The 7,500-nt window shown below is 42.6% G+C and overlaps 1 protein-coding gene across 4 annotated transcripts in view; it reads right to left on the minus strand.

The window, feature by feature from the left end:
• Positions 1-7,500, minus strand: part of LOC128532862 (cGMP-dependent 3',5'-cyclic phosphodiesterase) — a 168,863-nt gene that overhangs the window by 145,041 nt on the left and 16,322 nt on the right. The window contains exon 1 of one of the 4 annotated variants that reach the window (XM_053506977.1): positions 2,944-3,053. The exons of the other annotated variants lie outside the window; for them this stretch is intronic. The gene's annotated coding sequence lies outside the window, so the exon portion shown is untranslated. Of the gene's footprint in view, positions 1-2,943; positions 3,054-7,500 lie in introns of those variants that run through there. 4 annotated transcript variants of the gene reach the window in all.

Raw genomic sequence — 7,500 nt, forward strand, 5'->3', positions numbered from 1 at the left:
GAGGAAGTGAAGAAGATGGGATCTACTTTATTCTTCCTCCTCCTCCTTCTGTCTTCAGTAATACATCCTCTCTCTCTCCCTCTCTCTCTCTGAAGATCAGTAGGACTGGCACACAACCTTTCCCAAGCACTGAAGAGGAACCGCTATTTCACAACCAGCTTATAAAGTCCAGAAAGCTTTCGTTGGCATACATCTGATCAGAATTAACGAAAATGAAAAGGTCTGAGAGCTGATAACACTTGGAAAACAAGAGGTGACCTGTGCAAGGGAGTGGAGGTGAAGTCAGGCTGCCTGATGGAGAGACCTTTTGGTGAGGTGGTCTTAGTACCAAGAGGAAGGAGCTCTTCTGCGCTTCCAAACACCTCTTCTAACACCTTTGGAAGAAGCCTCCAAGAAAGCACTGTATGAAACGTGTGTGAAGGTTGCGCACAGAAGCTCTCTGGCTGTGTGAAGGACTCATGAGCTTGGTTGCTTGGGAGCTTGGAGTTGGTGCTGAAACGAGCTAAGATAAAGACGGATAGAGTCGAGTTCGGACGACTGGTGGAGTTTAGTCAGATGTGGGCACAAGGGCAGGTTTTAAGTTCTGTACGGACGGATAATTTAAGATTTAACTTTTAATACAAATTCAATGTCTGATCTTTTTTGCTTTAATTGTAATTATCTCATTAAAGAGGTCCTATTATGCCTTTTTAAATATTTTCTTTCATGCAGTGTGTCATGTAGCTGTATGTGAACATAAACTATCTGCACTATCTGTGACCCTGACCCAGTGCACCATAAATGGAGTTTTTGTCTATTAAAAAAAAGAGTCGGCTCACATTCACCTAAACGAGTCGTTAGCAAATCTATTTTTACTCTCTTACGGATCCACGTCACTCTGTAACATATTTGCATAATGTCCGCCCACGTTCTACGTCACGAACAACTTGCCCGCCATCTTACAAGTAACGTTACCACACTCTTGGTTATGTGACCGAGCATTTATGCCGGGTTCGCTTAAACACTTAAAAAAAAAAAACGAGAGCACACAAAATCCTTTTTAACTGTTTATTCTGCACCATTCACCAAAACTGAACTCTAACACTCGTGACGTGGCACGGCGCATGCGCACTTCACGTGTGCGAATGCATTTTTTGCCTCCTGAAGGAAGAAAATGTAGTAGTAATGGTGGAGCAGCGCTGCAGTTATTTGTTTGGACGAGAGAAGGAGAGATTGTTGTGGATCATTTTCTCGAAGTGATTTTTTAACCGGATTATCTTTGACTGGACATATTCCCCGGACTTCTCACCCTCCGTCATCGGCCTCCCGGACTTCATTAACCCCGGTGAGACCGAACCATACTCGGTATACTCGGATAACACACATACAATAAACACGGACTTCGGACATTTTCCACTCACTCGCGTTCACACACACATCCAGGGACAAACTGACCATTTTGATTCATACAAATTCACATTTCATACAAACTTAAATAATTCTTTTGACTGTGTAAAGCTGCTTTGCGGCAATGAAAATTGCTAAAAGCGCTATACAAATAAAATTGAATTGAATTGAATTGAAAGTTTATTATATATAGTTTGTAAATATTGTTTATATCTTTGTTTGGTTGTGGTGCACCTTTTTCCTTTACTTTATTTAGTTTTGTATAATACACGTTTGCTTTATCTACTTGTTTGTGTTTGTCCTTTTTGCTCACCGGCCTTTTAACGCAACACCGACACAAAGATAAAAGACCTCTGGATTTTTGTAGCCACAGTTAATATAAAATTAGCTGGTCGTTACGCGGTAAAACCGACGCCATCTTTTCTATGTATTGACGCGTCTCCAGAGCCGTCGTTCAGTTATGGTCATGGGCGTTTCGTTTTCCGACACACGCTGTAGCGGTAGACCAATCATAAATCACAGCAGTGAGGGCTCACGGAAAGGCGGGGTTTAGACAGACTGAATCTTCCAACTGCTTCACACGAATCATTTAGAAATGGGGTAAAATTAAATCTATTTTTGGAGAAAACTAAAGTGTTTTTTGACCTTGTATACATGTAAACCTGTTTTAAGAGACTCATTAAGCAATATTAACAACATTAAAATGGCATAATAGGGGCACTTTAAAATACAACTGTTTAAATATTGCTTTGGTTTAATCAACCTATATATTTAAACATATTAATTAGTGTGATATTAGTTTATGGTAATATACAGATTATTTGATCACCAGTTTAGTCTGGTGCATTAATGACTATATTTATAAACAGTATTTATAAACTTTGCTACTCAAATTCTTATTTCATTTATCTATTCTCGGAGAATCTATTCTTATTTAATTTATCTACTTATTTATTGATTGATTGATTAAAATTACTCTCTCTTAAGTGTGAATTTTTTTTGATTGTTTATTTTTTGATAAAATGTAAACACACACTGATTAAAGCATGTTTCTGTTATCTCCTTATTTGATGTTTGATCTTGCTGTTCATTGACCTACAGTACAAACGCAGATCACAGTTCATGGGCTATGTGCACACGCACACACACACACACACACACACACACACACACACACACGTGTTTATGCTAGTTTTGTACTTCAGTTAAATATTATTAAACATTTCATCCACTTATTGAGAACTGACCTGGAGAAGATTCTAAAACTTTATTATGTACAGTTTTATAGTCCATTAAATTTTTTATGATGCACTGCAGTGTCAGGAGGCGTGACAGGGGCGTGGCAGGAGGCGTGGCATGAAACATGTCTAAACGAATAAACACATCCAGATAATAAACATCTGGCTTTAAAAAGTTGTTTATTAGAACTAGGACACAAAATCTCACTTTGCAGCAGCTAAAGACTAAATGTATATCATACACACACTCACACACACACACACACACACACACACACATACTGTACAGTATATGTAGTGTGTATGTTGAAGTACTCACTCCTCTGATCTTCATGAGCTCACACACTCTTAGCCAGATTCCTCTCTCTCTCAGACAGGGTCAGATACTGTATCAGGTCCAGCATGCAGGGAACACACACACACACACACACACACACACACACACACACACACACACACACACATCAAGTTGATTCCATTTGCTAAAAGATCTGACTTCTGCCTCTCAGCTCTGTGAGAGTTTAACCAAATCTGAACGAGAGGTGACGAGTGTTAATGTTTAAGACAGCCAGATACAAGACATTGTGTATGTGTGTGTGTGTGTGTGTGTGTGTGTGTTTATGTGTGTGCGTGTTTGTGTGTGTGTGTGTGTGTGTATGAAATTGCCCTGTCAGTAACTTGGCAGGCTTCTTCAGTAGATAAGAGACTTCAGTAAAGCTTCTTAGCTTCTTTTGAAAACTTCCTGCTTCAAAAGCTTATCTCTGTTTTCCTCTAACACACACACAAACACACACACACACACACACAAACACACACACACACAAACACACACCACACACACGCAAATGCGCACACACACATACGCATACATACTTACACACACAAACATGCACACAGGGTCCAGAGCTGCAGCGACCTTGGGTGGGACACGCCCCCTCGTTAGCCCAGTTAACACTAACGAGTGTAACGAACCTCTCTATGTTAAAGGTCAGGTTTGAGGGGAATCCCACCATGAGCTCAAAATCAACACAGAACTTTTTATAATGGCTGGAATTGCAGCAGTTTGCAAAGCCTTATGGGTAAATCTGTCCCGAGGGCGACCCTGAGCTAACAGACGGATCAGAACCACCCTGAGGTGGGGCTTCATCATCATCATCATCATCACTGGAGTGGAAACGATGAGGGAACGAGATGGAATTACAATGACGGGTCTAATACACACACACACACACACACCCTCGCTGTGGTCTCCTGGGTCATTACTTTCTCACACGTCCTCGACCTGGGCGTGATCGCTGCCAGGAAACGCTCAGGTCTTATTAAATCATTCTCTCCATTGGCGAGTCTGTGTGTAGGCGCGATCATCATCAGCTCCACGCCCTCAGGACGCTACACGTCTCTCTCACTCGGACTCTCTAACGCACAACACACTCGCTGTTAGCAAGAAGAGCACCGCAGCTAAAGCTACATATCACCCTGCTAACTAGCTAATGAACTAGCTCTGAGTCACGCAGCCCCGCGCATTAATGGAGCGGAAGGAGAGAGGAGCGCGGCTCCATCAGCGCTCACGTGGAGACGGACTGGTGGGAATGTTCCAGCAGTAACGTTTCTGCAATGTGCTGATAACATCGGCGGTATTCCTGTAAGTCACGTTAGCTAAACAACCGTCATCACCGCGTTCGATAAACATCACACCCAGCGCTGTAGGCACCACAGTGTTAATGTTTAACATTTCAATAGCACAAAAATGTTCTTCTGAAAGCGTAGTTCTAGCGTCGTGTCGTCGTACGTTTAACGTTATCTCTGCGTTGTGTGGTCCACGTCGCTCTAACGTCATTTCATCAAACAGTAATTCTAAGTTTCAAAGACAAAATAAAACCACCGCCATCACAACATTTGTAACGTTGTCTAATTAATGTTCCCACAACGTTTTTAGAACCTGCTTGGAAACCATGATACAGTATAGTTGAACAGCAGAAACAGCAGATGTTTCAGGAACATTGCAGGAACGTCGTGTAAAACTTCTCAGAACACCAACACCAGAGAAATCACTTCATCACTTCTGCTTACACTCAGTTACAAAGACTGTGTGATGCCGTTACAGGAACCGCAGAGGAGTGCTAACACTAATGTTCCAGCTTTACCTCCAACACTGGAGACTCCTTACACTGATGTCTCACACACACACACACACACACACACACACACACACATCTCCTTACAGGACACGTCACCACATCGAGACGTCCCTGTGTCGCAGCTATTACTATAGAAACCATAACGCATCAGTGTGAGTGCATAATAAATCTGGGCTTCTCTCAGAGCTGCTGTTAAAGAGTAATAATCAACACCACTCTGTGATCTTCTGTGAGAGATCTAACAAACTTCACTCGAGCTGATGAAGAACTTCAGCTGTTTCCTTTGTGTCCATCATCACATCTTAGTGTCTGGTGTTTATGTTCAGGAGTAACATCAGTGTGAGAACCGATGAGGAACCTCGACCCGCCCCAAAAGCCATCAAACATCACATATCTAATGATCTGGTGCAGGACCAGTGGAGAGTGAAACTCTGTGAATCGCGCTCATTCTCTGGAAGCACTTCCCAGGAGTTATTAAATCATTTTCTCCATCGGCAAATCGGTGTGTAGGCGCAATTATCGTTTCCACTCCCTCAGGAGATTACACATCTCTCTCCCTGACTCTGTCTCACTCTCTTCTGCTCCCCCTTTTCCTATAAACACACACACACACACACACACACACTCACACACACACAGGATGATGAGATGTTTTCCTCTAAAAGAAGCAAATGGATTTCATCATCAACCAGACCGCCGGGAGAGTCATCATAACATATCACATATGTGAACTGATTACAGCTGTCACACACACACACACACACACACACACACACCAGCATGAGCGATGTGGCCGCTGGTTTCAAACCTGAAGAAGGAGAAGAGAGGAATCATAACTGAGGCTGAAGTTCTACAAATCCAGGAAGAGACCCAAAGACATTCACAACATAAGATGAAGTTCTAGAATCCAGAGAGAAGATTTCGAGTCTAGAAAGCAGCTCCACATTTCTACAGGAATTTGTAGAATCTAGACAAAATAAAATCCAAAGAGAAGTTCTCGAATCCAAAAGCTGGTTGATAAATCAAGAACTAGGTGGTCATGACAGAGATGTTCTGGAAAACAGACGAAGGTTACAGGAGAATCTGCAGGCGGCGTCTGTGTTTCAGTGTCTGAATGAAGGTGCTTTACTGAATCTGAGGTTTTTAGATCAGATGCTGGGAGACGCCTCGTGTTACAGGGTGAAGGAGCCGCATTTTATTGGTGTTCATGTTCATGTAGGATCAAATAAAGTAAAACATCCAGAAAAATCATCCAGAACTTTCTGTGCGGTCCGGTCTCGACACAGCACCGACACCCAGACACCGTGTCACACTGAACACTGAAACACTTTAACGGTCCTTTTGTTTATGAATTCAGACTTTGATTAGAATCGGATCGGACTTCGTCTGAAGATCTAAAGCAGCTTCTTCTTCTCCGAGCCATGCTTCAGACGAGTGCGCTACTCAGAGCTGGAGCTTTAGAGATAAGAGTCCGGGTTGTAGAATCTAATAGCTTTGTACAGACTCATAAATCATTTAAACACACTTCTCTGTCTGTCTGTGTGTGTGAGAGAGAGAGCGTGTCTGTGAGAGTGTGTGTGTGGGGGAGTGTGTGTGTGTGTGAGAGAGAGTCTTGGAATTTAGTCTCATACGGAGCTCTTGTAAAAAATCGGCATTAAACTCTGAACACGTGATTAAATTAATCCGCTTTGACACGTGATGACGTGAGTTACACTTAAACTACGAGAAGTATAAAGTTAAGCGGAAGAGCAGAAATGTAACTCACGTCCAAACACGCTGAAGATGTTTTAATGATGTGAGAATTTTTACAAAAACATAAAGAGGCTCTGAAACACCCAGGACGACGTCGCGAGCTGAACACAAAGCCTTCTGTCTGGAGTCTGGAGTGTTTCACCGTCGGAAGAGCTGAAGGTGAGACACAGAACAGGTGAACACGTTCGGGTAATTAACCAATGGCATGAAGGAGGTGGAGTCGAGACCAAAAGCACATGGACTGAGATGAAACTTTAGGTGTGAACCACAGTATGATCTCAGTGTAAATACATGCCTACTGAGATGATTATCGTTGGTCTCCTGAGCATTAAGCCGGTTACACAGTTCTGTGTTTGAAATCTGGAGCAGAAACAAAGGTAAAGGCCAAACCCTGCGAGGTTTCTGAGGCATCCAGAGAAGGACCAGCTCCAGCTGGATTCTGCTCTATGATGGTTGGAGCTACAGTCCAGTGTTTAGGTCTTTTCGGTTAAGAATCTCACGACTGTTCCCCATGTCAACAGACTCTGAGAACGCTGGGAAATACTCAACACGGAGAAATCTGCCTGCCAGGAGCCTCTGACCACGCCCTGCCGCCTTCTCCACTCTGCCGCCTCCTACCCAACTCTGCTTGGCCTGCCAGCGCACCCCACCTGACCGCGCCCATTGGAGGTCGCGTCCAGATTGTCTCTGTCCTCCGGACAATCCCACCTGCTCCGAAAATAAATATAATAAAATAATAAATATAACAAAATAATAAATAAATCAAATACATTTAAATAAAATTTCTCAAGTTGAATAAAATTAAATGATTAATGATAAAATATAAAGTTAATTTATGTGACATCTGCTCGTGGAGAGGCGGGGTTTTGTAGAAAGTGGTTAAGTGTTACGTGATGTTAAACAGTGTTATAGATAATTTATGCGTCACATGACACCGGCGCGACAGTCTCATTTCAGTTTGACCTTCACCATCTACACCATGAGCG

The sequence above is a fragment of the Clarias gariepinus genome, chromosome 11, assembly GCF_024256425.1.
Source record: "Clarias gariepinus isolate MV-2021 ecotype Netherlands chromosome 11, CGAR_prim_01v2, whole genome shotgun sequence".
NCBI classification, from domain to species: Eukaryota; Metazoa; Chordata; class Actinopteri; order Siluriformes; family Clariidae; genus Clarias; species Clarias gariepinus.